The sequence below is a fragment of the Thamnophis sirtalis genome, unplaced genomic scaffold, assembly GCF_051295495.1.
Source record: "Thamnophis sirtalis isolate CommonGarterSnake01/CBP01778 unplaced genomic scaffold, rThaSir2_p1.2 scaffold_1, whole genome shotgun sequence".
Taxonomy (NCBI): domain Eukaryota; kingdom Metazoa; phylum Chordata; class Lepidosauria; order Squamata; family Natricidae; genus Thamnophis; species Thamnophis sirtalis.
In genome coordinates this window covers 35,588,327-35,595,434 of record NW_028261381.1, presented here as the reverse complement: position 1 = coordinate 35,595,434, position 7,108 = coordinate 35,588,327, and the positions used below count along the sequence as shown (strand labels likewise).

Below are 7,108 nucleotides of genomic sequence, written 5' to 3'. Positions count from 1 at the left end.
GCTAAATTTATTTGCCACAGTTTCCACTAGGTGTGATCAGTTTCTTGGAGTCTGCAAATAAAGTATAAATATAGTCTAGTCTAATCTAGTGTGTGTGTGTGTGTGTGTGTGTGTGTGTGTGTATGTATGTGTGTGTGTGTGTGTGTGTGTGTATATATATATATACACACACACACACACACACACACACACACACACATATATGTATATATTGCATTTGTGCTGATAAATAAATTTATACTGCACTTGCAGACGCCATGAAATTTGTCACACCTAGCTGAAGCATTATAACATTATATATTTATATTATAACACAAGTATAATATAAAACTGGTATTACGTTTCCACTTGCTTGTATGCTTTCTAAATATTTCCTTCAAACATTTGTTAATATTCAAACGGCTGCAATTCTTCCACAAATCTCAACTATTTTTCTTTATAGGGTCAGAGGATGTGTCTCCTGATTCTCTAGGTATTCCGATGGATCTTTCTTTTTGTTCCAATGGGGTCGCAACAGTTGTCTTGATCCTGCTGATCCTACCTTCCACTGTTTTGTGCGATTGCTCAACCCCAACCTTACCCAAGAGTTCTACACTAAAAGATTCAGAACCCCTAAAAGACAATTATGCTTCTGGAACTGTTTTGCGATTAGTTTGCCGCCCAGGTTATGAATATATACCTGGGAGTCGTCCTTCTATGACATGCTCTGCAGATGGAACGTGGACAGCGATTGCTGAATTATGTCAAGGAAAGCGATGTCCAGTTCCCAATTTAGAAAATGGAAGAATAGCAAAGTCAGTTGATCTCCGGCTTGGTGAAACAATAACCTTGGAATGTGATTATGGATTCAGACTGGTAGGTGAAGCTAACCTTCGATGTATTTTAAGAGGAGGCACAGTTCAGTGGCACAGAGACATTCCATTCTGTGAAGAGATTCCTTGTGTTCGTCCGACTATAATTTCCAATGGAAGGTATGATGCGGCCACTGGTGATGCATACGTTGTGGGCACAGTTGTGTTATACCGGTGTGATGCTGGTTACTCCCTTATTGGAAAAGGAACAATTACCTGTGTAGCTACAGCTGATGGTAATAATGGACAGTGGGATTCACCATCACCTGAATGTAAAAAAGTCAGTTGTCCGAGACCTAACATCCGAAATGGGAGATTGGGAACTGTATATAAACCTAACTATACATATGGTGATAGAGTAACACTTGAATGCAATCCTGGCTATACTTTGGTAGGGTCCTCTTGGGTTAGATGTGATGCTGATAATACCTGGAAGCCTTCACTTCCACGTTGTGACAAGACTGTAGCAACTACCAAAGGAACTACACCTCTTCCACCATTTCGTCCTGTCCCTCCTTTTGTTCCTCCACCATATGTTCCTCCTCCTCCATCTCCTGTCCCCCCACCAATTCCCCCTACCCTTGCTCCTCCAGTAGATGAGACTACTTTCATTCCAATGTTCCCAACCCAAAAGAGAACAATCCCCACAGTTGATCCAGGATCAGGATCAGGATCTGGCAACATTTTTGGAATTGTTTTTGGAATTATTTGTGCACTTTTAGTTCTGGCTGCTTTGATATTTGCAGCTGTGAGATGGTGGAGGCAGAGGGAAGTAAATGCTCCTCCTACTAGTCAGGTAGCTTCAGAGAAAGAAAACACAATGGGTGATCGAAGACCACAAAAAATTCGAAGTAAAAGTTCAGGAACTGCTCAACTTTTTTCTTCTGTAGAATTGAAAACAGGGACTCGGTGAAATTTGGGTCGAAAGCTTTAGTTAATTTCCATAGTTCTACAGTTTTGCCAATGGATGAGGGAGTTAGTGCTTGAAACAGTTCATGTTTGGGTTCCAACAAATGCTTCTTTTGCATATTTGCTGCTTTTATATTTTACTAATCTGTATTTATACCCTTTCGGATATCTCTTAGAGCAGTGTTTCTCAACCTTGGCAACTTGAAGATGTCCGGACTTCAACTCCCAGAATTCCCCAGCCAGCATTCGCTGGCTGGGGAATTCTGGGAGTTGAAGTCCAGACATCTTCAAGTTGCCAAGGTTGAGAAACACTGTCTTAGAGGATCACTTTCTGTAGGTCTTGAGATGCAGAATCTGAGGGAGCTGCCCAGGTATCTGCTTGAGGGATGATGCCTTATCCTGGTAACAGGGTATAAAGATACTAGAATGGAAGCATCCTGCAAGTTCTCTTAAGTCTGTTTCTGAATTCATGTGACATCAGAACAAGAGTCATGTTTGTTTCTGGGGTTTTTAAATTGTGCTAAAACTCTGACTATTATAAATTGTAATCTGGTTTACATTTTAGCAGTCAGTGTAAACTTTGTAAATTGAACCAAATAAATTAACTGAAACTTTTAGGAGACATATTGTATAATTTATATCACTAAATTCACTGTGATCAGAAACCATTGTGCTTGGGTTAAATGAAGCCCTGCCTGTAATATTCAACATACCGGTATGTGTCAGGCAACAAGTGATGAAATGCAAGAATAAATGAAGAAGTGCTCTTGAGTAAATAATAATTGCTATTGCTAGATTTGGTATCGCTTTCTCCTCTCTTACATTTTTGGGGGATAAATACACCTACTTTTTATAATTCAACAGTGAATAAAAGTTCTTGTAATTATTGACAACCTTCTAGTAAATACTACTGACTAGTTGTAGGTAGGCAGTTGTTCCATTGGTTCAAATATCTAAATGTTCTTCATTGTTCAGTCTAGACATACAATTGTTGTAGAACATAGTAGCTATCTAAGAAATGCTGATCAGACTTTTCAGGACCCAATTCACATGAAAAATTGAAAGTTTATATCCTCTTGACATAAATCAAGAGAACTAGATTATGACAGTTAAACTCTATAAAATTCCTCACCAATGAGCAATAAAATAGGAAGGATGATTTCTAAATCTTTGGTTGGGCCATTGGAGTATCTGAATTGTGGATTCCCTCCCCCTTTCCCTTTCATGCATGTTTGGCTAGCGGTTTCTGTTTTCTTTTGAAAAGGAAATGAACGCAATTATTTATCCATCTCCAGTTTGAACTTGCCTGAGAAACAATTCATGTTTTTCTTTGACTTTTTATTTCTCTGTCAAGTTGGACAGACTTAACAGATGAAGTGCAACCTTGCAATTAGACAGCTGGTGTACTGTAAGTGTGCTTTTCATAAGGAATCCTGACTAGTTCTGTTACCTTGGGCCCCCATCTGGTGTGTGCACATGTCACCAACTCTCTTTGCCGGGCATAGGGTGAAAGGTTGCAATTTTGGAAGAGAGATGGCACAGAAATTCTGAAAGAGCTGTTGTTTTCAAGACCGACAGCTTTGTAAAAGGGAAGGACGGAATATATTCATATACATGCACGCTCACACACAAACACACATATACCCCTTCCTGCACTTGTTCACATTCAAAAGCTATCACTGGCTATTATCATTCTCTGCATGAAAAAAATAAATAATACAACCTTGTTTTTGTATGTTTCGTAAATAAACAGCAAAATGGATCCATATGTGTCCCTTCCAGATAAAACTTCTGCTGCTGCAAAAAAAAATGTTGTAACTAAAGTCCAATTTTGGTTTGGCCAAGAGTATACCCAGTTCTACCTAGTGAAACTGCTGCATCATGTACTATTGTGGTTACATGATGACATGTAGAGTTGTTAGTTTAGTAATACCTTATGTTTGAAAACAGGAATAGGTAAATATATGCGGTCATCTAGCATGCCTGTAGTCCCTGTAGCTCCTACAGAAGCTTTTAAATCAGGTTTTTCTGCTCTTCATTTTAAAACTTGCAGAGAAATACTTGCCTTAAGGCTTTGTTCTGACCTTCAGAGAAACAGAAAGCAAGAGAGAGGATATTCAGCCACCGTTAAGTGCCAGTAAATCAGTCCCATAGAAATAGAACCAAAAGGCTATTAATTCTGCAGATCCAATGCCACAAAATAGGAGAGAGATGACTTTAGAAGTATGATCTTAATTCTTCTTTTCTAAGGAACCAGTTCAAGGCTAAAACTTCTGAACAGCATGCAGTATGAATGAAATGAATGAATCTCAGCCTTTGATAGTATCCTCTAAAGTTTCTTGGTGGTGGTGGTTTTTTTAATGATTCTGATTCCCAGTACTTTTCTGCTCTTTAGCCCACTATTCCTCCACTTACAGGTCCTTGACATACAACAGTTTGTTTAATGAGTGTTCAAAGTTACAACGGCACTGAAAAAAGTGACTTATGACCATTCCCCCCCTTATGACCATTGCAGCATCCCGACAATGAAATGAATAAAATTCAGAGGCTTGGCAACTGACTTATATTGTGGCCCACCAGTGAGGCGGTTGGGAAGGAACATGGGCCAGTCGTGGAGTCTGAGGAAGGCTCTGATGAGTGCTCTGTGTCAGAGGCAGAGATGAGGCCTCTGCCTTCAGAGTCGGATATCAGTGGGGCAGAAGAACAACTGGAGCCTGTTCTCTATGTGCGCATGCGCAGAGTTGCCAGGAGAAGGGAACAGTTAAAGAACAAGGGCCGACCCGGGAGTAAAGGCACGTGTGGATGGTGAATGGCCCTCCCACAGGGAATAAAGAGGAGAGAAAGGGGAGGGGAGTTTGCAGGAGACCATTAGTTCAATTCATTAGGTGAAGATATGTTGCTGACTTCTTTCCAATTTCCAATTTATTAGCATTTGTATGCCGCCCACTCCCATGGGACTCTGGGCGGCTTACAGGCAAGACAAACATATATTAAAAAATTTAAAAAAATACAAGTGTTAAAAATATCAACAACATGCATACAGTTGGAGTGGGGCAGGATGCTAATCAACAGCCCCAGGCCTGCCAGAACAGCCAGGTCTTCGACATTGCCTGGCCCACGGCACCTGGAGGAGGCCCAATCTGTATGATCGTATTGGTCGTTGGGAGGTAAATGGCAGGAGGCGGTCTCTCAGGTAGCCAGGTCCTAAACCATGAAGGGCTTTAAAAGTAACGACAAGTAATTGCTGCTACTGCGTGGCATTTGGAAGATATCAGCCTGGCAACTCTCCAAGCCTGATAAAGGCCTGTAGTTGTGAAATTTCATGAAAGACTGTTTGCTGGGACATTGTTGGAGAGGCATTCCCTTTAACCTAAATAAAAGAGGTTTTATTGGGACGAGGAGTCTGCTTCATGATATTGGGAAGCCTAGGTCAAAACCGAAGGTTGCAGTATCCCAGGGTTATGTTATCCTCTTTTGCAACCTTCTGACAAGCAGAATCAATGTGAGAAACCAGATTCACTTAACAACCAGGTTAATAATTTAACAACAGCGGTGATTCACCTAACAAATGTGGCAGGAAAAGTCGTAAAATGTGGCAAAGCTCACTTAACATAATTTTTGGGCTCAATTGTGGTCGTATGTCGAGGACTCCCTGTATTCAACGGTTAGATACTATGGATCACAACCACAAATTGGAACTCAGACTGAAGGGGTCACAGGGACTTAATATGCTGAATAAAAGCCTTGTCAAAAAACAAAAGCAATTTAATGTAATGGTATGTGGAAATGATTTTAGAAGACAATGAGAAGAGCCACAGCCAGTCTGATAAAAGGTAGTTTAGTCCAGAATGGGAATGTGGATGTGGCAAACGTCTCAGAAGGGATCCTCTCATGTTTCTTGTGCTGTAAAGGAGTGGGGGAGAGAGAGAAATGTACTTTCAGACTGACAAGATTCTGTAAATGTAACCTTACAATAAAGTACTGTATTTTTCAGAGTATAAGACGCACCTTTATTCCCCCTAAAAGGGGTGAAAATTTGGGTGTTTCTTATACACTGAATGTAGCTCCACCCACCGGCCCCAACTGTTTGGCTCTGCCTCCCAGCAATTTACCTCCTTGCAGCAAATGGGGAAAATGGGGCTTTCGCTGGCTGCAATAGGCTATAGCAATCCCTGCAGCCTGAAACATTTGATGAGGCCAAGGCTGAAACCGAAACTTGCTGTTTGCTCCACAAGGCAAATTGCTGGGAGACAGAAGCAGATTTTTTTTCTTGTGCTAATCAGGCTGTTTGCTGTTTGCTGGAAGGAGGTAAGTCAATAACTATAAATGCCTATAGAATGTTCAAATTATTAGACTTATTTTTTAAAGACTGCTTTATTATTGTTCTAGACAGCTTAACAAAATGAAGAAGCTTTTAAAAATAAATGCTTGATCTGAAGAGGCCCAGTGCTATTGTATCTTCTTTGAAATAGCAGAGAATAACTATACTTTCAAAAAGCCACATCAATTTTAATAGCATCTAGTATAGTCTAAAATGTAACACTACAAACAGTGTTTGCTGTTTGTTGCAAGGAGGCAAATTGCTGGGAGTCAGAGTCAGATATTTTTCCTTTGTTTTCTTCCCCAAAAGCTAGGTGCATCTTATACTTCAGAGCGTCTTATACTCCAAAAAATACAGTATATTTAGTTCATCTGGGCATGCTTTCTGTCTGGACTTCAGGATCCTAGCTTTCATTTCCTGCTCAACCTCATTCTCTGGGGAAGATGGACATATCTGGCATAAGTAACCACTAGCACCCTTTTGAAATCTCTTCTCCCACATCTCATCTCACCTGTCTGAGCAGTACAGAGTAGGAAAAGGGTTATATTTTTTATATACCTCCATGTATACTTCCATACATCCCTTCCTGGGTTGCTACCAGTTTGGACCGGTTAGACAGAACCGGTAGTGGTTTGCCGGCCCGGATCACTAGAACCGGCAGCGACCTGAGCCTGCTATGCCTCCAAACCGGTTCCCCAGTTGGCGCGACATGTTTTTTTTCATTTTTTAAATGTTCTGCTCATGCCTATTTATGGGCAACTGCGCATGCATCGAACCGGCAGTAATGCCGACAGCAACCCACTCCTGCTTCCATATATTGCGCCCCAGTGGTGTGGTTGGTAAAGTGCAGTATTGCAGGCAAATTGTGCTCAGAGCCTGGAATTCAATCCTGATGGGGCTCAAGGTTGAGCCTTCCATTCTTCTGAGGTCAGTAAAATGAGGGCCCAGATTACTGGGGACAATATGCAAATAAGTCTTACATTGTTAACCACCCAGAGAGTGATACAGGGTGGTATATGTTTAAATG

General features: G+C 40.9%; 1 long non-coding RNA gene across 1 annotated transcript; it reads left to right on the top strand.

Moving 5' to 3' along the window:
- The first annotated feature begins 455 nt into the window (after nucleotides 1–455).
- On the top strand, nucleotides 456–2,375 carry LOC148049374 (uncharacterized). The gene is made up of 2 exons (XR_015696134.1): nucleotides 456–855; nucleotides 2,081–2,375. It is a non-coding gene; the product is annotated as an uncharacterized LOC148049374 (long non-coding RNA).
- The last annotated feature ends 4,733 nt before the right edge of the window (nucleotides 2,376–7,108 follow it).